The sequence below is a fragment of the Ursus americanus genome, chromosome 13, assembly GCF_024610735.1.
Source record: "Ursus americanus isolate L20-20 chromosome 13, mUrsAme1.1.p, whole genome shotgun sequence".
Classification (NCBI taxonomy): domain Eukaryota; kingdom Metazoa; phylum Chordata; class Mammalia; order Carnivora; family Ursidae; genus Ursus; species Ursus americanus.
Window position 1 is genome coordinate 20,948,410 of NC_142139.1, and position 27,910 is coordinate 20,976,319.

General features: G+C 37.3%; 1 long non-coding RNA gene across 1 annotated transcript in view; it reads left to right on the forward strand.

The window, feature by feature from the left end:
* The window catches only part of LOC148109065 (uncharacterized), a 237,850-nt gene that overhangs the window by 53,986 nt on the left and 155,954 nt on the right, over positions 1-27,910 (forward strand). The gene's annotated exons all lie outside the window — the stretch shown is intronic.

Genomic DNA, 27,910 nt, shown 5'->3' on the forward strand with positions numbered 1-27,910 from the left:
TTTTATTTATAGTTCTCCTTCCAGAAGATTGGCTATTGTTGTTAATAAGTTTATCTTTATGAAGTTCTGAAATTAAGATTATGTAACTTTTTTATATAAATAAATATCTATACTGTAAAGATCCAATTTAATTAACTAAGCTCAAGATTTAGGGGTCTGAGGTGTTCAGAACAGGTAAAAGCCCCCTTACAGAATACTTTATTGGCAAGGCTTATTTCTCACTGGATCTGTTCTATATATATATTCTTGGAAGAAATCATAGAAACAAATCAGCATCTGTATGTTAGAAGCAGTGTATCAATTAAGTTTCTTTTGGTTAAAAGTAAAGAAAGCTCAATCTAAATGGATTGAATCAAAAGGGGAATTTAATGACTTTTATAACTGGCAAGTCCAGTGGGGAGACTGGCTTAACTGTTGCTTGACATAGGTGCTCTAGAAACATCTCCAGGGCTGGGTCTGACCTCCTCTTCTCTCTGTTCTACATGTAGTCCTCATTCTTAGACGGAATCTACCCTCATGGTTGGAAGAAGGATTGAAACTACTGATTAACAATCCAGTCATGGCTCATACCTGATTTAAGAGTGGGGACAAGCCATTCAAGCCATATGGCCTGAAGCTGGATAGGCAGTTCCTTTAAGGAGATTCATGATGAATACAGGAGCTAAAACAATAGGTATCAGCTATAAGTAATATTCAATTAAAGTACTTGAAATTTCAATAGAATATTTACTAATATAGAATGTTTACTGTGTGCTAGAACATGCAAAGATGAATAAGAAAGGTCTTCTTAAGATTTATTATGGGAAACCTAGGACACCATCTAATTTTTTTTTTTTTAAGATTTTATTTATTTATTTTGAGGAGAGGGTGGGAAGGAGCAGAGGGAGAGAGAGAATCCCATGCCAACTCTCAGCTGAACACAGAGCTGGGCACGGACTTGATCTCACGACCCTGAGATCATGACCTGAGCCAAAGTCAAGAGTTGGATGCTCAACTCACTGAGCCAGTAGGCACCCCTGGGACACCATCTAATTCTTAAAGTTGATGCTGCTATGACAGTTTTATGTTTCCTAGTTCTCATGTATTTTGTTATAAGCATATGAGTACCTAAGAGCTTTGGTATATTGTAGAAAGATACACTAATGAGCTATTTTCTCCCTACCTTTCTCCAGGGAAACACACATTCTTTGGAGATGGAGAGAAAAATTTCTTCAAATTCTCCCTTCCTTTTACTAACCACATTCTATGTATAGACTGAAAGGAGAAAGAGTTATTTCTGGCATTGGGCTGAAAGAAATTCCTCTGTGTGTATATTGCTACTGTATATATAAACTGTATATTTGTGTGTGCAATGACAGTTATAGTTTCCTCCACTGGCTCTGGTTCAGTTATTTTCTCTCTGATGATTTCTTCTCTGTTTCTTTCCATGTCTCTTCCCCTGCCTCCAAAATTGCATAATACATATGTGTGTGTGCACCTGTGTATGTACATGTGTTTGTGTGCATGTGTGTATGCACAGTTGATATTGAAAATATTTAACAGATGATATGGCATACTCATCTACCAATCAGAGTGGATACCAACTATAAACAACCAGTACAATTGTAGAGGAACGTAAAGGGACATATCTGTGAAGAAGGAGAAACCATGTCTTAGATGAGGAAGCAGAGATTCAAATGTACAAAGAATAGGGTGTGGGAGCCAGTTAAGACAGAGAGAGCAGAACTAGGTCATGAGTGAGAGAGCAAATGAAGTGGAGAGAGTACTCACTCAGTATCCAGGTTGTATCCAAATTCAGTGGCTTCCCATTCTCCTAAGGGCTGACAGCTATCTGTACTATGGTTCCTCTGAGATCCCTATTTCCCTTATTGTTTAATTGATTCTTCCACTAAAAACACCCCTTCCCTTTAAAAGCTACCTTGAGGGACTCTTAATAGAAGCTAAAGCTAGCTAACTAAAATAAATGGGATCATACTATGTATAGCATTTTGTAACTTGCTAGAATAACTCTGTTATTCCCTTATCAATAACAGATACCTTTCGTGTCAATAGATAATAGAACCATATCATCACTTTTCTGGCACATGTTTGTGTTTAGACACCTGTAACGTACCTCACATCCTCTCAGCCCCAGTTTTACTCCAGCCATTGCACAAGTGTTACCTTACATGTACTTGCTTTAGCTGCACCATATATTTCTGTTTCTGCCTAGGGCTTCTCACACTCCATTGTGGGAAACCTTTGGGGGCCTGTTTAGCACTTGAGCATGGGTAGACTTGGCAGTATGAAGATGTAAATACTTACGGGAAAACCTTTACCAGTGGGAGATGAGACCCAGTGGTCAAATGTTCCCCAACTCAGTTGTGTAGGCTGACAATTCTGAACGGCACATTCTGTGTGGCTCCTTTGAGGTCTCCAGTCAGATCAAACTCCAGTTTCCCACAGTTTCTGGTTTAATAATACACCTTTAATTGGATTTTCCCTTCTTCCTTGTGCCATTCCTCTTGGTCCGGCACTACTATTCCCTGTGTTCACCTCTCAAAATACCTGAGTGCAAGTCCTTGGCCTCTTCTTTCGTGCAAGAATCCAGTCTAAGACAGTTTTGCATTGCCTGGTTGCATCTTTATTTAATTATTATTTCTTTATTAATGGACACTTATTTCCTTTTTCATTGTTATAAGCAAAATCATGATGAATATTCTTATAAATATATCTTTGCATACTTAATGCTAATTTCCTTAGGAAAAAATTACTAGAAGTTAAAATTGCTGAGTCTATTAGTGATCAATAGATATACACATTTTAAAGGCTTTTGATACTCCCTGGAACAAAAACATTTGTATTTAACGGTTTCATATGTTTGTCAAAAAAAATTAGCCACTAACCTGGTGACATAATCTAGCTATAAAAATTCACATAAATGACTGATTATATCTTGAAGCCTGGCTGCCTTCCATAACTATTAGCCAACAGCTCAGTCGTGACTGAGGTAGAGAGACTTGCTTCACTTGGTCCCAATCAAACTTAATGCTGAGTTCCTTGGGCTTAGCTTTGCCTACCACACTTTAGGTCTTTTTAACACTATGAAATAAGAAGTGGTTAAAGATTAAAAGATAAAAATTTATTGAAAGGCTCACTTTTAGTTATTATAGGGTGATTGTGCTAATAATATTGCCATTCAAGAAAGTTTTCAAACACAGGAAGACCTTTAATCTCTAGTGCTTAAGCTTTTAGTTTACTATAAGATTTTTTTTTAAAGATTTTATTTATTTATTCGACAGAGAGAGACAGCCAGTGAGAGAGGGAACACAAGCAGGGGGAGTGGGAGAGGAAGAAGCAGGCTCATAGCGGAAGAGCCTGATGTGGGGCTCGATCCCGTAACGCCGGGATCACGCCCTGAGCCGAAGGCAGACGCCCAACCGCTGTGCCACCCAGGCGCCCCTATAAGATTTTTTTCTTGAAAGAAAAAAAAGGTACCAACCATTTGATATGTCTGTATCAGTATCTCTGAAAAAAGTTGCAAGTAGCCCTAGGTCTCTCTTTCTCAAAGATGCTGTCGGAATTGACCCAAGTAAGCCTTCTAAATTCTATGTATTTAGTGAAGGTGTCTCTCACCTTCTGCATTACTGTAGTAAAAATAAAGTGGAAGTTATCAAGTAAACAAAGAAAATTATATAATGAGTTTTGATAACATATCATATTAAAGGCATACTTATGATTGTATTGCCTTGATTGCTTACATACACTTTAGAAATATTTATATTTTACAGTGTACAGGGAGATGACTTATGGTTGATAATAGATGGTGATTGTGGGTTGCACAAAAGCGTGCTTGGTGGATGTGTAGTTAGAAGTATAGCTATTTCTACAGAAAAGAAAATCCTACTGATATTATTTTGACTTAACAACACTTTTTCCACTGTCTTGATCTACAGTAGAAATGTTGGGCATTAGCTTCTTAGTCAAGAGTGATAATATTTATAATAACATTTTTCTATGGGAAAATTAAAGTCTATTTACTTTACATTGTTATAAAATAATTTTTCCAGGAACTTAACCCATATAAATGAAAGAATTGCTCATCTTACAAATCCTTTCTTTCTTTGGGTAAACTTGTAGAATATATGGTAAAACAAAACAAAACATCAATACAGTTTAAAATTGTTTCTGAATAGTATTCCTATTGATGAATTTTTTTTGTTTTTTTAATAATAATATTTTTAAATTATATTATGTTAGTCACCATACTGTACATCCCTAGTTTTTGACGTAAAGTTCCATGATTCATTACTTGTGTATAACACCCAGTGCACCATGCAATATGTGCCCTCCTTAATACCCATCACCAGCCTATCCCATTCCCCCCGCCCTGAAGCCCTCAGTTTGTTTCCCAGAGTCCATAGTCTCTCATGGTTCATTCCCCCTTCTGATTACCCCCCCTTTCTTCTTCCCTTTCTTCTCCTACCGATCTTCCTACTTCTTATGTTCCACAAATGAGTGAAACCATATGATAATTGTCTTTCTCTGCTTGACTTATTTCACTTAGCATTATCTCCTCCAGTCCCGTCCATGTTGCAGCAAATGTTGAGAAATCGTTCTTTTTGATAGCTGAGTAATATTCCATTGTATATATGAACCACATCTTCTTAATCCAGTCATCTGTTGAAGGGCATCTAGGCTCCTTCCACGATTTAGCTATTGTGGACAATGCTGCTATGAACATTGGGTGTGGAGCCATCTGAAGCTTTTGAAAATTGAACTAACCAGAATAAATCAGGATTTTTAAAACTATTATCTGGTCATGGTGTACATTTTGGGTTGAAAGAAGATTGGGAGTTTGAAAATTCCCTGGTTTAGGGAGAGACAATGGAATCTTGGGCTAATGTGCTAGTTCCAGAAGCAAATGTAAAGGGGAAAAAGAGAGAGAAGAGACACCAGAAAGGGCACAGGATGCTGGATAAAGAGGGGCTGGAAAAGAAATTGTCAGAAGGACTGTGACTTTGTGTTTGAGTGACTAAGAGCAGAGACTTTGGCTTTTCTACCAGTTGATCTTCAATGTCTAAATTAGTGCTGGGTACAGAGTAGGTGCTCAGTAAATATTTGCTGAATGAATGAAGGGAATTTTTATCACCAAAAATGAGATGAAATTACCCATATGACTTTCTCAAATTAATTCCTCACTTGATATTTGTGAATCACCCACCTGGAATTCAGTGTAAATATTTACTAACATATGGCGTGGGCTTTTTCTCCCACCAGCAGACGTCATTTGGCAGATTTGTTTTGTAGCGTGTACATCATGTTAGCCCTTCATCTTTCTCTAGGGATGAATTTTAGCCTCCCCGAGGGGTGATGCTTATGAATCTTCCTTTATCTTTGGAGCAACAAAATAATTTGCTGGTAGAAATGGCTATCTATTTATTTCCTCCATAAAGTCATGAGGAGAGACATGTTGTATTAGTATTTGCTTGTTTTGCATGTGTATGGGAACTAGAAGGAAAGGATTGACTTAAATGAAGGAAGCCTAAGGGGCCAGAGTTTATAACCAAGAAATCCCTAATTAAACAAGGATTGTGGAATGCAAGGATGGTCTAAAAGTCTAAAGTCCCTGTCCTCGAGAAACTTAAGTAGAGGAGACCACAATAATATGGTTGAAAGTCTAAACAGGAAATGAAAACTCTTGTGACATTGGACAAGTAACAACTTTTCTCGGTCTCATTTTCTTCATATGTTAAAAAAGAGAGTCTTGTGCTAGGTAATCCTCCAAGATTCTTTTAAGCCCTAATGTCTGTCATTCTTTTTCTGACCTTAAATGCGTTGATGAAAATATCATCTATTTTTCACAATGATATCTGTTCAGCTTCCTTCTGAATCCTTACCCTGTGTTCCAGCACTTGCGTTAAGCCCTTACCAACATTTGACTGTGTTCCATGCTTGTTATCATAGCAGCAACTCCTCATTTTGTTAAGACTTAATAACTTAGTCTATTTAAATCAGACAACACAGCTGTTGTGTTTGGAACAGCTAGTTTGGTAAGGTTGTAAAAGGTACCCAGAAATTTTTTTTTTTAACTTTTTTTTTTTTTTTAAAGATTTTATTTATTTATTTGACAGAGAGAGAGAGACAGCCAGCGAGAGAGGGAACACACGCAGGGGGAGTGGGAGAGGAAGAAGCAGGCTTCCAGCGGAAGAGCCTGACGTGGGGCTCGATCCCAGAACTCCGGGATCACGCCCTGAGCTGAAGGCAGACGCTTAACAACTGCGCCACCCAGGCGCCCCAAAAGGTACCCAGAAATTTATTAGAAGCTGCCTGAGACACAAATCACCCTGTCTGCCTTTAGCTAGTGTCTGTAACCCACATATTTACACTCCCACTGTATTTTCCCCTGAGCCACAATATTTCACTTTGCACTTTGTTTCTGTGGTTGGCCTTTTTAACTTCAGTCCATCCCTGGGAACCCTCTTTCTTACCTAATGCCACATGGACATGTAGTCCTATCATAAACATTAAAGAATAAGCAGGTGCTTGTTAGGTGGCATCTCTTACTTACTGTTAGAGAAAGTCTCAGCTCTCTCTCGTATGCTGATTCAACAGATTTATTATCAGATCATTGCCTGTTCTGTTTTTAAAAGGCTACTACATCATTTTTCCTCTTTCAGAAAATTCCTAAATAAATATGTGTAGGAGTGTTAACCTCAGATTTCTGTGTACTTACTAAATTTGAGGAGGAGGTGGAGCTTAACAAGCATGTCATAGCTTTAAGCTGACAATGTAGTACTGGTTATAAATAATAGGTGAAGATTGAACAGAGATGCAGGGCCTGAGTAGAACTTTTAACCTATGGTTATAAATGTGATGGTATTGACTCCCTTATAAAAGGCATTTTCTTATGAAAATAGCATAGAGGTGCCAGGTATCCAAACAAAAAGGGTATCTTTTTATTGTTATTGTTTCTAATGCTTGGATCACTGTCTAGAGTTTGTAAATGTCTCATCTGGACATTCATGGAGTTCCAGTGGGGACTCTGTTGTTAATGAACCCTTCATTCAAATGAGAGACTAACCAACCAAGTCTTCCAATTTCAGAGCATGTTTCTTAGGGAAGCTTGTATACCCCTTGATATATTTCACATCAGGAAGTGGAAGCTTGGAGAATGCATATCTTCCCACACATGACATGAGCTTTTAAAATATATAGACAAAAATAAATCTTATTAAGACTGGATTCCTTAGGGGTGCCTGGGTGGCTCAGTCAGTTAAGTGTCTGCCTTTGGCTCAGGTCATGATCTCCAGGTCCTGGGATTGAGCCCCACATCAGGCTTCCTGATCAACAGGGAGTCTGCTTCTCTCTCTCTCTCTCCCTCCTTCTGCCCCTCCCCACTGCTCATTCTGTCTCTCTGTCTCTGTCTCTCAAATAAATAAATAAAATCTTAAAAAAAAAAAAAAAAAGAATGGATTCCTTAAAGTGTCTGCTTGGGTAGCTCTGTAGTCAAATAGGAGCCACTCAGACCAAATGTCTGTGATTGGGGTAGAGTTTACTACTGTCTATTCCCATTCTAGTTCACATGGTGCTGAGGGCTTCCCTTTCATGATCTGTTCCCCTGGGTGTCATGGACTGAGGAGTTTATTGGGATGTCCTCATAGAGGCAGTTCACATGGAATTCAGCATGCTTTGGGCTTGAGTAGGTAGGCGTCCATTAGATGCTTCAAGGAGGATGTATAAGCCTTTGTCAATGGCAGACTCTCACTCTGTAGCTCCTCAGCTTGGCTTAGGAGCCAGGGTTTGCATTTGAATGGTATTGGTGATTGATGAGGATTGGCTCAGCCTCCATTCGGTTCCCTGGTATTAGTTATCATGTTGTTCCTTCAAGTCCATTTTTCTTATTTACTCAAAAAATCACCCCTACCTACCACTATTTTCCTCTCAACCCCAGCCCAAGGGATCCTGGGGGCGGGGGGAGAGATTGAGATTGAGATTGATTGATTATCCTGGGAGAGGAAAGAAGATCGTTTTTCTTTCACTATTCTCTTTCCAGTTCATTATTAGGACATGAAGTTTATACCCTGATCTCTGCACTCTTGATATAATTCTCTGTAAGGATAGGGTCCAAGAAGTGCAGAAAACTTAAAAAGCCATAAAGGTTAATATTTCAAGGTGCTCTTTTATCACATACTTCAATATTACAATGCTTGAAAGGATTCCTTAACTTGAGGTTTTAAGTTATCAAAAATAGTTGTTGGACCAACTGAACCTAGATTGTCAAAAGAAGATTGTAAAGGCTTTCCAGGGGTTCTGACATCCCTAACAAGCCAGTGAGAACACAACTTGTGTGGCTTAGAGAAGAGTTTAGGTTAGGATTCTGTTCCTGTTGCTCTACATGGCTTAGGGAGATCTTTTCTAGATTCTGAGTTCTTTATTACTGATTCCAGTCTTGTGCATTTGCTCAAAGTCTAGTCTTAAGCACTGAACCTTCATCAGCTGGTTTCTACAGGATGTTTTGCCTCTATCTGTAATATTCCACCAGAACTGGCAGTGTGTGTGCAATAACACAGTTCTCTTTCTAGTGATCTTGGTATCAGTGTCTGTGTCCTCCTTAGCAGATGAATTCTTTTTGAAGGATCAGATTTTTTTCTCATTGTGTTGATGTGAGAGAAGTCTTAGAGCTTTTTCTGGTGGCAGTTCATTCCTTCTTCGAGTTTCCCATGTGGGCAGTGCCATAGACATTCTGAGTAACAGCTTTAAGAACCTCCTGAGCAAAAAAAAAAGTCCTTAAATATTCAATGTCCACTATATAATTGGATTTGGTCTTGGGCATTTAATTTTTAGGAGGATATTTGATGATTTAAAAAAAAGGGTATGACTATTTTGCCAACAGCTTTGAATGGAAGCAGCTTGCCTTAGCTACCTCCTTTTGTTTTTTTTTTTTTAAGATTTTATTTATTTATTTGACAGAGAGACAGCACAAGCAAAGAGGAGCAGCAGGCAGAGGGAGAAGGAGAAGCAGGCTCTCCACTGAGCAAAGAGCCTGACTTGGGGCTCGATCTTAGGACCCTGGGATCATGACCTGAACCGAAGGCAGACGCTTAACCAACTGAGCCACCCAGGCACCCCGCTACCCCCTTTTATGTTAATATATACACATCACTTAGGTGGCAATTTTAATATATTTTACCAGGTATGGTGAATTTCACCTAAGAGAAATGCTGGTAATCTTTTTACACATAAGCGAGAATGTAACATATTCTGATGTTTGTATATGTATTTTATATGTACACTGACTAGCTTTTTACTACATCTGTTTCTTGAATTTGAATAATGTTCAGAGTTTACTTGAAGAATGTTAATGGGCATAGTAAATAAGTTTTTTAAATTAACAGTATTTGAAGCTTTGCATAGAGAAAAGACTAGCCTACTTTAAAAAAAAGACTAAAGGAAAATTGTGTCCAAGTTAAAAAAAAAAAAAATCTCCCGGACAACAATGGCTTGGCACATTAGTGTTTCCTCACTTCATTCCCACTCTTCCATTACATTTTCTCTGCCAAGTTTGGCCTCAGTTGGGGCTGAGAAATTGGTCGTTTTGGCTCCTTCTTGATATTTTCACTTTAGATATTATTTCCCAGTATGAAAGATGAGGGTTAACTTTCTTCCACTTTTGTCCCTTGAACATATCACATATTTGCATAGTTCCTTTTCCTTCATCCTTCTAATATATATAGTTATTTTAGTAGCATCGAAATCTAATAGTTACATGATTATGGTTATGTAAATTTTATTCCCATTTCTCTGAGCCATGAAGACATTTACTTCTCTGTACAACTTTTATTTTCCTGGGAATTAATAATTTTCATGTGTATAAATTTGAGTTTTTTCTTTTCTTTTTTAAAGATTTAAAAATTTTTTCCTTTTTTATTTTATTTTATTTTTTAAAGAGAGAGCACATGTGCATGAGCAGGACGGTGGTGGTGGGGCAGAGGGAGAGAGAGAGAGAGAATCTTAAACAGGCTCCACACCCAATGAGGAGCTGAATGTGGGGCTTGATCTCACAATCCTGAGATCATGACCTGAGCCAAAATCAAGAGTCTGATACTTAAGTGATTGAGCCACCCAGGCACCGCTAAAGGTTTTTTTTAAAGTAATCTCTGTACTCAGTGGGGGGCTCGAACTCACAACCCCAAGATTAAGAGTCTCACGCTACACTGACTGATCTAGCCAGGCACCCCTGTTGAGTTTTTTCTATGCTTATATTAGGAGTCAGCAAACTGTAGCTCATGGGCCAAATATAGCCTGCCACCTGTTTTTGTAAATAAATTTTATTTGAAACATAGCCTTGCCTATTTGTTTACATATTGTTTATGTCTGCTTCACCCCACAACAGCAAAGTAAAGTAGTGTAACAGAGACTCTATGGCTTGAAAAGCCTAAAATATTTACTAACTTTACAGGAAAGTTTGCCTACATTCAGTTTATATAATTCAACCTCAGACTCTGCAGATTTTCAGTATTGCTTTTCAGTATACTCAGAAACATCAGGTATTCAGTTGGCTTAATTTCTTGGGACAGTCTTTTCTGTAGTTTTCTGACTTGGTTTTTGACCTCTTGATTTTGATTGGTTGCTCCTGGCCTGGTACACAGTTGTAGTCTGGTGGCACCCTTTATCTTGAAACTGGGGATTCCCTTTTTTCTCTTCTGCCTCAGATCCTTTGTTAAGAAAGGAGCTCCTGTCTTATTTTTTCTCAAAATAATCTTGTTACTCTTTCATTTTAATGGAACACAATCTCCAAAAGAAGGGTGTGTAAAGCCAATTTTTGAGCCCTTGCATGTCTGAAGATGCTTTTTATATTACCTTCATATTTGACTAATAATTTGGCTAGGGGTAAGTTTCTCAGTCAGAGAAATTTTCTTCTGATTTTGAAGCCATCGTCCCTTTATCTTCTAGTTTCCAGTAATGTTGTTAAGATGTCTAAAGCCATTCTTATTCCACATTCTTTATATATGACTTAAAAAAAAAAGGAATCTTTTCCGTCATTTTCTTAGTATTCTGAAGTTTCATAATAATGTGCCTTCATGTGGATCTGTTATCATTAGTTAGGCCAGGCATTTGTTGAGCCCTTTCAATCTGTAAATTCATGTTCCTCAGTGTGTGAAATGTTCTTGAATTATGTAATTGATATTTTCTTCCAGAATCATATCTGAAGACAGAGCTTCTTAACCACATGAGTGTATAAAATTACTTGGGGGAATTTTTAAGATATATGTGCCCAGGCCCCACCTCTATAGTTTCTCATTGATATATCTGGGGTGTGGCTCTCAGTATGTATATTTTGAAAAAGCCCTTGGGGTAATTTTGAGAAGCACTTCTGGATAAGAGCCATTACTTTAGGGCAACAACTCTTAGAGTATAGTGTAAGGAGTGTGGCATCATGGAGCAAGATAGTGTGGAGGATTAGGATTGTTTCTTGACTTCAGAGGAACAAGTAAACCATAGTCTATGCAGTATGAGAAGGGCAGTGGCTACCAAGTAAGTGCTCTGTGCATAGTTCGTATTTCATATTCTCACAGCCCATGGAAGCTTGGTTTATACTATATTGACTCATATGTGTTTAGATCTTATGTTACTCTATAATTACTCTTCAGTAGTTCTAATGGGCATTTTGCTTACCCAGTCAGATGGCAAATTACACAAATTAGGGTTATCTTCCATGAACTCTGAGTTATTCATAGTGCCTAGTACAGGATTCTGTGTATCATACTTTTCTTTCCTAGTGATAACAGCCCTAAATGAGGTATTTATCCACTCTTCTGATTGATTGAGGAGACAAAACATGAATAAAACAGAGCTTAGAAGTTTAGGAGAATGCGATTACCAACTCACATATCCTGCATAATGTTTCTTAGTAGTTGTTTGGATGATAACGTGATGATTCTGATTTATTGGTGCTTTGTTTAAAATATCACTTAGGAAGATAATAGCAAAAAGTTATGTATGTGTACTTACAATTGACTCTGGTTGCCTATTTATCCCTCTGCTGTTCTGGGTGGCATTATTGGCATATGTAAAATCATAGTATGTAAAACATGCATGGTTTCCATTTTATTCCTAAGATCCTTCAGGGAAAGGACTTTGTTTCAATAACTTTTGAATTTCCAATGCCTAGAAAAGTGCCTAACACATAATAGGCACTCATAATAAATTTTGTTGGTGAATCTTCATATTTATACATGAATCTTCAGGCTTATATATTATGCTGAATAATGATATAGGCCAGTTGTTCTCTGGGATGCTATAAGTTTATTGGTTTTCAAAATAAACCATTAGTTTTTCTCAGACTTCGGAGAGTTTGTGGTCTTCTAAGGCGTTTAACTGTAGATATGTGAAGCATCTTATATTACCAAAATTATGAATTTGGGTTTTAGGTTATTTAACTCTGCAGTATTACTACTTTTCTTTGTTTTTTAGTTGAAGTATACTTAATATACAATGTTATATCAGTTTCAGATGTGCAACATAGTGATTTGACAATTCTGTACATTACTCATTGCTTACCAGGATAGGTATAGATAACATCTGTCACCATACAAAATTATTACAATATTATTGAGTATATTCCTTAGATTGTACTTTTCTTTTTCTTTTTTTTGTTAATGTATTTTTGTTTTGATTATTTTTATTTGAATTCAATTAATTAACATATAACGTATTATTAGTTTCAGAGGTAGAGTTCAGTGATTCATCAGTCTTATATAATACCCAGTGCTTATTACATCACCTGCCCTCCTTAATGTCCATCACCCAGTTACCCCATTCCCCCCATACCCCTATCCTCCAGCAACCCTCAGTTTGTTTCCTATGATTAAGAGTCTCTTATGGTTTGTCTCCCTCTTTGATTTCATCTTGTTTTATTTTTCCCTCTCTTCCCCTATGATCCTCTGTTTTGTTTTTTAAATTCCATATATGAGTGAGATCATATGATAATTGTCTTTCTCTGATTGACTTATTTCGTTTAGCATAATACCCTCTAGTTCCATCCATGTCGTTGTAAATGGCAAGATTTCATTTTTTGATGGCTGAGTAGTATTCCATTGTATATATATACCATATCTTCTTTATCTATTCATCTGTTGATGGACATCGGGACTTTTTCCATAGTTTGGCTATTGTAGACATTGCTGCTATAAACATTGGGGTGCAGGTGCCCCTTCAGATCACTACATTTGTATCTTTGAGGTAGATACCTAACAGTGCAATTGTTGGGTCGTAGGGTAGCTCTATTTTCAACTTTTTGAGGAACCTCCATACTGTTTTCCAGGGTGGCTGCACCAGCTTGCATTCCCACCAACAGTGTAAGAAGGTTCCCCTTCCTCTACATCCTCACAAATATCTGTCATTTCCTGACTTGTTAATTTTAGCCATTCTATAGGTTGTACTTTTCATCCCTGTAACTTATTTATTTTATAACTAGAAGTTTGTTTCAGTTATGAGCCTCTTAATCTCCTTCACCTATTTCACCCACCTCCTCACCCACACCCCTCTGGCAACCACCAATTTGTTCTCTATATTTAAGAATCTGTTTCGGTTTCATTTGTTCATTTGTTTTGCTTTTCAGTTTCCACATATAAGTGAAATCATATGGTATTTGTCTTTCTCCGTCTGACTTATTTCACTTAGCCTGATACCTTCTAGGTCCATCCATGTCGTTGCAAATGGCAGATTTTATTCTTTTTTTTTAATGGCTGAATACTGTTCTGTCACACAGATATACCACATCTCCTTTATCCATTCATCCATTGATAGATAATTCGGTTGCTTCCATATCTTGGTTATTGTAAGTAATGGTGCAATAAACATAGGGGTACATATACCTTTTTGAATTAGTGTTTTCATTCTCTTTGAGAAAATACCCAGCAATAGATTTATCGGATCATATGGTATTTTTATTTTTAATTTTTTCAGGAATTTTCGTACTGTTTTACACAGTGGTTGTGCCAATTTGGTTGTGCTGGTGCCAATTCCACCACCAGTGTGGAAGAATTCCCTTTCCTCCACATCCTCAACAACACTTTTTATTTCTTGTCTTTTTGATACTAGCAATTCTGACTGGTGTGAGGTAGTATCTCACTGTGGTTGTGGCTTGCATTTCCCTGATGATTAGTGATGTTGAACATATTTTCATGTGTTGTTGGCCATCTGTATGACTTCTTTGGAAAAATGTCTATTTAGGTCCTCTATCCATTTTTGGATTGGATTGTTTGGGTTTTTTTTGGTATTGGGTTGTATAGGTTCTTTATATATTTTGGATATTACCTCTTATTGAATATATCATTTGCAAATATCTTCTCCCATTCAGTGGGTTGCCTTTTTGTATTATTGATGGTTTCCTATACTATGCAAAAACTTTTTATTTTGATGTAGTCCAATAGTTTATTTTTGCTTTTGTTTCCCTTGCCTTAGGAGACATATCTAGAAAAATGTTGCTATGGCTGATGTCAGAAGAAATTACTGCTTGTGTTGTCATCAAGGATTTTTATGGTTTCAGGTCTCATATTTAGGTCTTTGATCCATTTTGAGTTTATTTTTGTATATGGTGTAAGAAAGCAGTCCAGTTTTGTTCTTTTGCATGTAGCAGTCCAGTTTTCCCAGCATCATTTATTGAAGAGACTGTCTTTTCCCCATTGTATATTCTTGCCTTCTTTGTCTTAGGTTAATTGACCATATAATTATGGGTTTATTTCTAAGCTTTCTATCCTATTTCATTACCTATGTGTCTGTTTTTGTGACAGTACCATACTGTTTTGATTACTGTAGCTTTGTGGTATAGCTTGATATCCAGGAATGTAACACCTATAGTTTTGTTTTTCTCTCTGAAGATTGCTTTGGCTATTTGAGGTTATTTGTGGTTCATGCAAATTTTAGGATTATTTGTTCTAGTTCTGTGAAAAATACTACTTGTATTTTGATAGGGATTACATTGAATCTGTAGATTTCTTTGGATAGTATGGACATTCTGATATTATTAATTCTTCCAATTCATGAGCATGCATATCTTTCCATTTCTTTGTGTCATCTTCAGTTTCCTTCATCAGTGTCTTACAGTTTTCACAGTACAGATCTTTCACCTCCTTAATTAAATGCATTCCTAGATATTTTGTTCTTTTGAGTATAATTGTAAATGGGATTGTTTTCTTAATTTCTCTTTCTGCCAGCTCACTATTAGTGTATAGAAGTGCAACAGATTTCTGCATATTAGTTTTGTATCCCATAATTTTATTGAATTCATTTATTAGTTCTAATAGTTTTTTGCTCGAGTCTAGAGTTTTTTATATTTAGTATCATATCATCTGCAAATAATGACAGTTTTACTTCTTCTTTATTATTTTGGATGCCTTTCATTTCTTTAAGTTTTTACTTAAATTCCAGTTAGTTAACATACAGTGTAATATTAGTTTCAGGTATACAATATAGTGATTAAATACTTTCATACAACACTCAGTGCTCATCACAAGTGCACTTCTTAATCCCCATCACCTATTTCACCCATCCCCCATGCACCTCCCCTCTGGTAACCATCAACTTGTTTTCTATAGTTAAGAGCCTATTTCTTGGGGCACCTGGTTGGCTCAGTTGGTACAGCATGTGATTCTTGATCTTGGGGTCATGAGTTTGAAACCCACATTGGTTGTTGAGATTATAAATAAATAAACTTTAAAAAAAAGTCTGTTTCTTGGTTTGCCTCCCTCTCAAAGAAGATTTTTCCCTTTGTTTTTTTTTTTTCTTAAATTACACATATGAGTGAAATCGTATGTTATTTGGCTTTCTCTGATTGACGTATTTTGCTTAGCGTAATAATTTCTAGCTCCATCCATGTCACTGCAAATGGCAAAATCTAATTCTTTTTTATAGCTGGGTAATATTCCATTATATATGTATATGTATGTACATATGTGTGTGTGTTTATATATATACATATGTGTGTGTGTGTGTGTGTGTGTATCCCACTTCTCCTTTATCCATTCATCAGTCGCTGAACATTTGGGCTGTTTCCATAATTTGGCTATTGTAGATAATGTTGCTATAAACATCAGGTACATGTATCTCTTTGAATTAGTATTTTTGTATTCTTTGGGTAAATACCTCATAGTGCAATTGCTGGATCATAGAGTAGTTCTATTTTTAATTTTTTGAGAAACTTCCCTAGTGTTTTCCAGAGTGGCTGCACCAGTTTGGATTCCTATCAACAGTGCAAGAGGGTTCCCCTTTTTCCACATCCTTGCCAGCACCTGTTGTTTCTTGTATTGTTGATTTTAGCCATTCTGACAGGTGTGAGATGATATCTCAGTATAGTTTTCATTTACATTTCCCTGATGATGAGTGATGTTGAATATCTTTTCATATCTGTTGGCCATCTATATGTCTTCTTTGGAAAAAAATGTCTGTTCATGTCTTCTGCCCATTTTTAAATTGGATTATTCATTTTTTGGGTGTTGAGTTGTGTACGTTCTTTATATATTTTGGATACTAACCTTTTATCAGATATGTCACTTGCAAATATCTTCTCCCATTCTGTAGATTGCCTTTTAGTTTTATTATTTCCTTTGCTTTGCAGAAACTTTTTATTTTGACTAAATCCCAATAGTTTCTTTTTGCTTTTGTTTCCCTCGCCTTAGGAGACATATCTAGAAAAATATTGCTGTGGCTGATGTCCGAGACATTACTGCCTTTACTCTCTTCTAGGATTTTTATGGTTTCAACTGTCATATTTAGGTCTTTCATCTGTTTTGAATTTGTTTTGGTGTATGGTGTAAGAAAGTGGTCTAGTTTTCTTCTTTTGCTTGTTGCTGTCCAGTTTTCCCAACACCATTTGTTGAAGAAACAGTCTTTTCCCATTGGATATTCTTTCCTGCTTTGTGGAAGATTAATTGACCATATAGGTGTGGGTTCATTTCTGGATTTTCTATTCTGTTCTATTGATCTATATATCTGTTTTTGTGCCAGTACCATACTGTTTTGATCACTACAGCTTTGTAATAGAACTTGAAGTCTAGAATTGTGATGCTTCCAGATTTGCCTTTTATTTCTTTTCTTGTCTGATTGCTACAGTTGAGACTTCTAGTACTGTATTGAATAAAAGAGTCAAGAATGGACATCCTTGTCTTGTTCCTCATCTTAGAGGAAAAGCTTTCAGTTTTTCACCATTGAGTATGATATTAGCTGTGGGGTTTGTCCTTTGTGGCCCTTATAGCATTGTTAGTTTCTAATGTATTACAACAAATATCCACCAAACATCATCTATTTTCAAGATTCTTTGGAATTTTGCTGTAATGGTAAGTTTATTTAGAAATGGAACAATTACATTAAAACTAACATTTGATCATTTAAGCAAGTTATATATGCTTGTATTGATAAGCACACTTTAATCAAAAGTATTTTTACTCTAGAATATCTCAGAATTGCATTACATCTTTAAGAATTATTTGGTTGCCAAATGATTTTTTTTTATTGTGGTAGAATTCACATACTATGAAAATCACCATTTAACCATTTTTAAATGTACAATTCAGTGGCGCTTAGGCTATTCACAATGTCACGCAACTATCACCACTATCTTGCTCCAGAAATTTTCATCACCCCAAAAAGCAGCAGGACACATTAAGCAGTCACTCCCATTCTCCCCTCCTCACAGCCCTTAGATACCACTAATGTGTTTTCTGTTTCTGTAAATTTGCATACACTGGATATTTCATATAAATGGAATCATAAACCATGTGGCCTTCTGTGACTGGCTTCTTCTACTTAGCATATTTTCTAGGTTCATCAGTGTTTTAGCATGTATCAGTACTTCATTATGTTTATAAGGCTAAATAGTATTCCATTGTATGTATATACTACATTTTGTTTATCCATTTATCTGTTGATTGACATTAGCATTTTTGTGACTTTTTGATGTGAATAGTGCTGCTACGAACATTCATGTATCTGTTTGAGTCCTTGTTTTTTATTCCTTTGGGTATATACCTAAGAGTGAAATTGTGGTCATATGGTAATTCTATGTCTAATTTATTGAGGAGCTGCTAAAAAGTGTCACCATTTTACATTCCCACCAGTAATGGTATGAGAGTTCCAATTTTTCCGTATCCTCATCAACATTTGTTATTTTTGTTTTTTAAAAATAAGTATAGCCACTCTGCAAGTGATTTTAAACCTTATTATAAATTCTTATCCCTCCTTGGGGCATATTTGTAACTCTACGTTGTGTATTTTCTGGGGCAGTTTTGAGTTTGGTCCATTGCTGCATTGAGGGCACTTGTTCCCTCGGCAGGAGTGGGGTGCTCTTTGTGATTTTCCCGTTCTCTGACCACCTGCAGTATGTTGTTTGGGTATGTTAGACTTGGAATGTTACAGTTAATTGCTGTGGACAGTTTTCATCCTTGCAGGGAAAATTTACAGGTTTATGGCTAGAGTGAAGACTGTTCCTGGACATATTTTTACCACATCCATGTAACTCTATGCCAACAGATATAGGATAAGTAATTATTCATACTGTTTTGATGTCAGAGGGTACATTTGTAATAACTCTTCTGAAAAGAAGCAGTATCTTGTACTGTTAGAAAATTGTTTTAGACTGCAGTATTTTGGCAAGTTTAAGAGTTTAACTGCCTATTTTATGGTAACATTTTCTTCTCTGAGAGACAAATTTTCATAATAAGATACGGAAGGAATTGTATTAAGCAGCAATGTTTAAGTACATTGTTATGTACAGGCTAAGATTCTAACCTGAACTTTTGAATAAATATACAAAAGAGGTGTTTTAGTTCACCTAGGAATGATCAAGGCTACAATATTTATGCCACATTTTCAGTGTCACAGTCTGCTTTCAGAATCCAGAGGAGGTCTTTGAATTAAATACAAAGATCCAGAGATAAATATAGAAAGACAGAGGTCCATTCTATTACTTAACAGTTTCGATCAGGATGTGAGTTAAATGCTTAGGTCATTCAGTTAGGAAAAAAACAAAACAGAAACCAAATACAACTTATTGATTGGTTAAGGATGTGGGTTAAGTATTAGGCTGCTATTTACTTTATCCTGCACTTCCCCAAAGAAGCCCATCAAGTAGAAACACAAATGTATGGAAATCACTTTAACACTACCTGATACCATACTATTGGGAAAGAAATTCTAGCTTTTTCGGAGAGAAACACTTATTACTAGTATAAAGCATCTCAAAAGATATCAGATAGTCTTCAAAGTGCTAATAGTCTGTTTAAATGGGACAGAAACCATTAGCTAAGTAGAAAATTAATGAAAGAGTGGTAGAGAATAAAAGGCAAAGAAAACCTGTATCTCGTAGTCTTTAGCACATAAACATTAGATTTTAAGAAATGCTATATAGAAAAAGAAAAGAAAGAAACGCTATTGTACAATGACCTGCATAGTAGGCTTTCAAAAAGTTTGTAGAAATAATTTGAATAATGTGGGAAAGGGAAATGCTATAAATTGAACTGAACTAAAATATTTAACTTAAAGAAACAATCCAAAGAGAAATATGTATTTGTTGTTATCCTCAAAGGAGTTCAATTTTTCTATTTACCTGTCATTGAATAATATTTATCTAGTGCTTTCTACATGCCAGGCACAGAGCTGAAGCAAGGAGGTGAGATGATGAACAGACAAGGAATGAGAGGAATGTAAACAAAGATGTGCAGTCATAGAGGTTATATACAAAGGTCAGGAGCATTCAGGAGGAAGAAAGAAGAGGAAAACATTATCTATCAATGGTGGCATATTTGAGGAAATTAACAAAGGAAGTGACTTGAGCTCAATTGAAGGTAAATACTGGTTTATCAGGAAGACAATGCGCAAGGAAATTTTGAGTAGCTAGAACAGCATGGGCTAATGTAGAGGTAAGAAACAACACAGTGTGCTCAGGAAAGACAAATAGTTTGGCATTAGTGTTTTCTTTTTTTTAAGATTTTATTTATTCATTTGACAGAGAGAGAGACAGCCAACGAGAGAGGGAACACAAGCAGGGGGAGTGGGAGAGGAAGAAGCAGGCTCCCAGTGGAGGAGCCTGATGTGGGGCTCGATCCCAGGACTCCAGGATCATGCCCTGAGCTGAAGGCAGACGCTTAACGACTGAGCCACCCAGGTGCCCCTGGCATTGGTGGTTTTGAAAGTGTAAGGTTTGAGGGGGAATAGTGAAACATGAGTCTGGAAAGATATTCAAGGCCTGGGTCATGAAGTCTTTATATTCCATGATAAAGGGTGTAGAATTTATTCAGCAGGCTCTGACCAGCCATTCAATTGTTTTATTTTTTTATTTTTTATTTTTTAAAGATTTTATTTATTTATTCTACAGAGATAGAGACAGTCAGCGAGAGAGGGAACACAAGCAGAGGGAATGGGAGAGGAAGAAGCAGGCTCATAGTGGAGGATCCTGATGTGGGGCTCGATCCCAGAACGCTGGGATCAAGCCCTGAGCCGAAGGCAGACGCTTAACCACTGTGCCACCCAGGCGCCCCCATTCAATTGTTTTAAACAGAGGCTTGGCAATTGAGACTTGGGATTTTTGCCAAGATACTGTGTGGAGCAGTGTTTCTCCTAGGACCACAACATATTAAAATCTTCTTCACTCATATGTGGAATTTAAGAAACAAAACAGAAGAACATAGGGGAAGGAAAGGAAAAATTAAATAAGATAAAAACAGAGAGGGAGGCAAATCATAAGAAACTCTTAAGTCTAGGAAACAAACTGAGGGTTGCTGGAGGGCAGGTGGATGAGGGATGGGGTAACTGTGGATGGGCATTAAGGATGGCACCTGATGTAATGGGCACTAGGTGTTATATGCAACTGATGAATCACTAAATTCTACCCCCCAAACTAATAATATACTGTGTGTACTAAATTGAATTTAAATAGAAATAAGTCAAGCAGAGAAAGACAATTATCATATGGTTTCTCTCATCTACGGAACATAAGAACTAGGAAGATTGGTAGGGGAAGAAAGGGATAAAGAAAGGGGGGGTAATCAGAAGGGGGAATGAAGCATGAGAGACTATGGACTCTGAGAAACAAACTGCGGGCTTCAGAGGGGAGGGGGTGGGGGAATGGGATAGGCTGGTGATGGGTAGTAAGGAGGGCACATATTGCATGGTGCACTGGGTGTTATATGCAACTAATGAATCATCGAACTTTACATCAAAAACCGGGGATGTACTGTATGGTGACTAACATAATATAATAAAAAAATATATGAAAAAAAAGAAAAAAATTAAAAAAAAATCTTCTGCAGTGATTGTTAAAAATTCAGAGCTCTGAACTGCACTCCAGATCCATTGAATCAGATTTTCTGCGTGGGGGTGGGGGTGAGGGTGGAAATCAGCATGTTCAACTAGTTTGCAGAAAGATTCCCTTGCATGGTGCAGTTTCAAGCTCACTGCCCTCCAGGGTAGGATTGAAAGAATGGGCAAAACTGAATGCAGGGAGATCATCTAAGAGGTGATATGATACTCTAGGTGAGAAAGTTTGGGGTGGCAAGAGTGGAGATAGAAGGATGAAGAGAAGATCATGAACTTGAAAGATATTTTAGAAATAAATGCAGTTGGTGATTAGACTCAGTGAAGAGGAGGAGTCAAGCTAGATTTCTGTCTTAATTGGGTCATGCACCAATAGTTATTATTAATGTTTTAATAAATTATAATTTTTTCCTTGAACTATATGATTTAAAAATTTTATGCATCTCTAAATTTGATTTATTGTTTCCTTTTCAGACCAATTCGTTGTTTTATTGTTGAGCTTTACAGTAGAAATAAGTGGAAAACTTGTGAATTTGTTAATATGTTAGAGTCAACTTATCAAGAAAATATTTATTCATTTAGTTGTATCTCCCAAAGTACCTAGTTGCTTCTATGAACAAAATGAGCAAACAGCATTATTTCTGATATTTCTGAGAGAATTTATACTTACAAAATGTAAAGTCTAATTCATCTCACAACCAAAGCCATTGGAAGCATGAGCAATGAGCTGGAGACACAGTGTGTTTAGTAGATTGATCTTTCAAGTCAGGCAAAAATCAACAAAATTTCAAGTATGTACATTTGTCTCTGTCACTGCCCCCTTTTTTGTCTTTTCCTTTCTAGTCCTATCTTGAAGAAGAGATTCCTTACATATTACTTGGGCCTATTGTTGTTACTCTTATTAACTAATATGCTGACAGATAAGAACCAAAGCTATCATTCTTTTAAGGAGTTGGCAGGGATTATAGTGCTCACCCATCTCTCTGCCTCCCTACATTTCTCAACTGCTTGGGCAATTAGGTTGGCCTTGTGACTGAGAATGTAAATGGAAATGATATACTCCACTTGTAGGCCTCCATGATCTGCATGCTGTGAATCTAAAACATCCTTTACCCTCCATCTTCCATCTTCTCTTTATCTCATCCCTGCTTCCCTTAAAGGACTCCAAACATCTGCATTAGACTTGCATGAGCAGGAAATACTTTTATTATGCCAGGTCACTGAGATTCTAGTTTATTCTATAGCATAGCATTATCTATTCTGATCACTACATAGATTATTTTTAATTTCATAGTTGACTAAGTTACGGATGGATGACACTAATGATGAAATAACAGGCACCAGGGTGACTTTTCTGGGATAAAAGGGGATTCTTTTGATACACCCTTAAATCACATCATGAAGACTGCTCTTCTTGAGCCCTAAGAATATTGTATTGACATTAGAATTTGTTTCTTTCTTCTTTGGTTCTGCTCACATCATGTGTCAGTTTTTTTTTAATTAAATTGGGGTGATTAATACCCATGTAATAGAATTATTATGGGGATTAAAAGAGATGCCATATGTAAAATGTCTAGACCAGCGCCTAGCACATAGCAGGTGCCAGAGCCATCCTGGGAGAGCATCAGAGATGCAATCCCCATAATTAACTTTGTAAATTTCTGATGTGATTCACAGATGGGTGTGATTTACATTAGTGACATTTAGTAGTTTTTAAATTCTTATTTAAAAATTGCACTCTCCATATTCTAGTGTCAAGGGGGTCTGACTGCCCTGCCCAAGTTGATGCATGGATAAGTGCCCAAGTAAATGGTAACTATTGTTATTTCCTGTTGCTCTTCAAAAGGAGGCAAGGGCAACAGTGCCATTGTGAGGATGATTATTCTCCAGGCGTAGGCCAGAAAGGCTGATTCTCAATGGCTTTGGCTATTAGCTGGGCTATGGTGTGCAACTGATTGGATTGATGCCAATCTGACTGATTTGTTCTAAAGGCCAGAAAAACTGGACTGAGCCATGGGCATAATAACCATGTGTTATAATCATGTTTGTCCTCAACTTGTTTCTTTCTGTTAACAATAGCAGGAAGAGTGTTGGTGGGGGTGGTGTGATGGATTTCAAAAGATCTGAGATCAGACCTCCATGGTTTCCAGCTTTACTACTGTGTAACCACAAAAACTTACTCTTCCCGGCTTCATTTCCTCACCTTTGAAATGAGCGATTGGACTAGAGGATCTTAAAGAACCTTTCTCTAATCTATTATAACCCAAACGTAATTGAAGTGCTACATGGCTCAGTCTCTGTGCAAGAATGAATTCAAAGAAGTGATATGGTACCCAAAAAGTAACTAGAGATCGTAGAATATTTTTTTACTTTCTCAATAAACTGCTAAAGTGGGGTGTGCATTTTTCTGGGAGGGTATTTAAAAAAAAAAACACAAACCTTTATTGAGATATAATTTACATACCATACCATTCACCCATTTAATGCATACCATTTAGATTAGATTTTAGTATGTGGTAGGGATTCTTAATATAAAAAAAATCTCTCTACTTCACTGTCATCCTCATTCCCTTGTACATGTACATTTGGGGCTCCCCAAAACTCTGAATTTCTCATTGATGCCTCCCAATCTCACAAATTCTCCCCAGCATCCATTCCACTTGATTCTCTGGTCTCCCTCCCTCCTTTCTCCACTTACCACCTCTCTTAGCTTTTTAATGTAGAGATCAACTGGGACTTGTTTGTTTTTTATTTTTATCTCTATGTGCTCATTATTCAGATTCTAAGCAACAAAGGAGAGTCCAAGAACAACCTGGATAGGTGAGAATTTTTTCCCTTTAGACATAAGAGGGAGACACGGGGTCTGGAAAGAAGACTGAGAAGGTTTCTACTTAAATATTGCTCTTCCTATTGCATTATGGGCACAGCATGGCTTGTTCTCCTGCTTGTTCTTCCTCTCTGTGCCTCCAGTCAGCTCAGCATCACGCAGAAATGGAAATACAATGTTCTTCTGGAAGGCCTAGAGTTTCAGGGGTTAAACTGTTGAATTAATTTCTCATAGATTGACACAGATTCCATTTGTCTCATTTGTGCTGTAAAATTGTAAGGCTGTACTTGCAAAGCTTTTCACCTCTACCTGAAGCAAGCAAGGCTCTTGATAGCATCTCTGGTAGGATGCGGGTGTGTCCATGCAGTGCAGGCCTGCCCTTGCCTGCTGTGCCAGGTCTCTGCCTGATAAAGCCACACCAGGCCTCTCAGCATTTTGGGAAGTCATCTCCATGCAGTGTGAACATTTCAATGTGACCCAGTTTATTCAGTGTGTTGTTTTACTGAATTTCATACTGATGAAAATCAATTAAAGAATAAATATTTATTAAGTACCTGCTGTGTTCAAAATATGCCCTAAGTATTCTGTGTAATGCATGGTCCCTAGCCTCATGCATTTTTAAAATGGGGAAGTACATATAAGCACATTGAACATTATGATATTAGACCTGAAAAGCTTAGCTCTTAGAACAAACTTGAATTTTTTAATGGAAAATGTATTTTGTAATAGATTGATTAATAGCGTGTTGTTGTTTTTCATTTTTTAAAAAACGAGTCATTTTTTTTTTAAAGACTTTAAGAGAGACACACACACAGAGCGTGCATGCACTTGCACACATGCTCATGAAGGGGGGGAGGTGCGGAGGGAAAGGGAGAAGCAGACTCCCTGTTGAGCAGGGACTCTGGGATCATGACCTGAGCCAAAGGCAGTCGCTTAACCGACTGAGCCACTCAGGCACCCCAATAATGCATTGTTTATTGTAAAATTTTTTGTAGCACACAGAAGTATGAAGGAGAAAATATAAAAGATGAAAAATTCTGCTTCCTAGAAATAACTACTGTTAGACTTTTGATGAACATTCTTCCAGCCATCTTGCTATGCATACACACACACATATATTATACATACATAATTTTACATAAATGGATTTATAATATACTTACTATTTGTAACCTGCTTTTTTTCTCAGAAGTATGTCAGGAACAGTTTTCTTTATCAGTAAATGTAGATGAACATCATTATATTTAATTATAGCATAGTGTTCAATCATATCACCATAATTTAATCCCCTATTAATGGAAATTTAAATTATTTCCAATTTTTAAAATATTACAGACAGTCATTACATATGTGTCCAATTATGCCCTTAGCATAAATTCTCTGGACGTGGAATTGCTTGGCCAAAGAATATGAGCATTTAAACTTTTGATACATAATACCACACTTCCCTGAAAAACAAAGTCCCTTGTTTCAGATTCTGTCATCCCCTTGGTCCACTCTGGAGGGCCCTCAGATGGAACAAACTTATGGCCTCTTATGTGTCTTTATTAAGGACATTCTCTAGCTGTGGAGTCCTTCCACAATTGGGGAGCAGGAAGTGCCTGAAGTGTTGGGAGTTAATGTGACCCCCTAACTTATAAATGACATGAATTGGTAAATAATGCCCCAGTTTTTTTGCCCCTTGGTGGACTATTCTGAAGGTGTTCATAGGAATTCAGTCCATTGACTGTAGTGATACCCTGCTCATTAACTCACTTATCTGCTTTCCTCCCTTACTGCCTCTCTTCACTCCTTGCTTGGCTTCCTGGAATTTGTACTTAAATCTTAGTCTCAGAGTCTGCTTTGGCGGGAACCCAAAGGAAGACATGCTTCTTATTACAGATAAAAAGTGTGGTATGCAGAATATGCCCCCACCAAAGATGTCCATGTCTTAATCTCTGGAAGCTGTGAAAATGTTATCTTACATGGCAAAGGGGACTTTGTAGATTTAATCACATATTAGGAATCACATATTGAGATAGGATATTATCCTGGATTATCTGAATGGCCCCAATGTCATCACAAGGGTCCTTCAAAGTGAAGGAGGGAGGGAGAAGAAGAGAATCAAAAGGAGATGTGAAGAATAGTCAGATGCAGTGGTATTTGCTGTTAAGATGGAGAAAGAGGGACATGAGAATTATGGGCAGCTTCTAGAAGCTGGAAAATGTACGGAAGTGGATTCTCCCTTAGAGCCTCTGCAAAGGAACCTGCTCTGCTGACACCTTGATTTTAGCCCAGTAAAACTTGTGTTGGTCTTCTAACCTATAGAACTGTAAGATAATAAATTTGTGTTGTAGTAATCTGATATAGTAGCAACAGAAAGCTAATAGAAGAAATTAAACAATGCGAGGCAACTAATGCCAGAAGCATCATATAGTACTTATTATTTATTCCAAAAGAGGGGTATGAACAATGAGGCTCGGTGAAGGAAGGAATCATGAAATGTGTTCCTTCCTCTTGAGTGCTGTCATTGTTGCTTGTGGGTGAGTTTAGAGTAGATGACTCAATGACCACTAAATATATACTTGTGGCCAGAAACTCTCCCAACAAGCTGAGGGTTTGTGTGAGTTTTAATTTGCTTGAAGATTCTGTCAGGCTTTTAAAAAATTTAGTGTGTATAAAAATTACCTGCGAAATAAAACGTCAAAAAAAGATCACCTGGAGAATTAGTTAAAAATGCAGCTTCTTGGATCTCATTTGCAAGAGGTTTTGAGTCAAAGGTCTGGAATAAGGCCCAGGAATTTACATTTAAAACTGGTTATTCTGGGGAACCTGGGTCACTCAATAGGTTAAGTGGTTAAGCCTCTGACCCTTGATTTCAGCTCAGGTCATGATCTCAGGGTTGTGAGATCAAGCCCCGCTCTGGGCTCTGCCCTGGGAGCCTGCTTAGGAGTCTCTCTCTTCCTCTACCTCTGCCCCTCCCCCCATGCTCAGGTGCGCACGCGCCTCTCTCTCTCTCTCTCTCTCTCAAACAAAACAAAGCAAAACAAAACAAAACAAGGGGTACCTGGGTGACTCAGTCGATTAAGCGTCTAACTCTTGGTTTTGGCTCAGGTCATGATCTCAGGGTCGTGAGATCAAGCCCTGCACTGGGTTCTGTGCTCAGCGTGCAATCTGCTTGAGATTCTCATTCTCTCCCTGCCCTTCCCCCCCACACTCTCTATCTCTCTCTAAAATAAACAAATAAAATCTTTACAATTAAAAAAAAAAACTAGGTTATTCTGACACATGTTGCTTTAGGGACTCTCTTACTAAAAACCCCTGCTCCTTGGTGGCTAAGGAATAGGGTTGCCATGGCACCTCCTTTGTCAAGCAGGTTGTGTAGGTAAGATCAGGAAAGAAGGAAATCACTAGAAATTATCCACTATTGTATCATGTGCAAAAATCCTATTTTAGTTTCTGTTTGAGGGAATCAGTCACAACAGTAATTAGAGTGAACTGAAGCCTGATTTTAATAGATAGAGATGAACTATGTCACTAGAGACAGAATATCTGGACCCCTGGACCCCTTGAGGATCCTTTGGTCTTATGGTTGCAATAACATTTCCTCATTTAGCTAATGGGCGTATCATTTCCAGATGACCTTGGAGAGACAGGGTACTTCAGCTCTTACTCACTGGAAGATGCACGCTCAAACATTTGGGCCATGCTAAGGATTGCAGATGTGCTGAAGGGTGTCTTGGATCTTGTCCAATGAGGGCTGTTGGAGGTCACCAGAAAAGAATGCTTACATTTGCCTCATGCCTGTTTGAA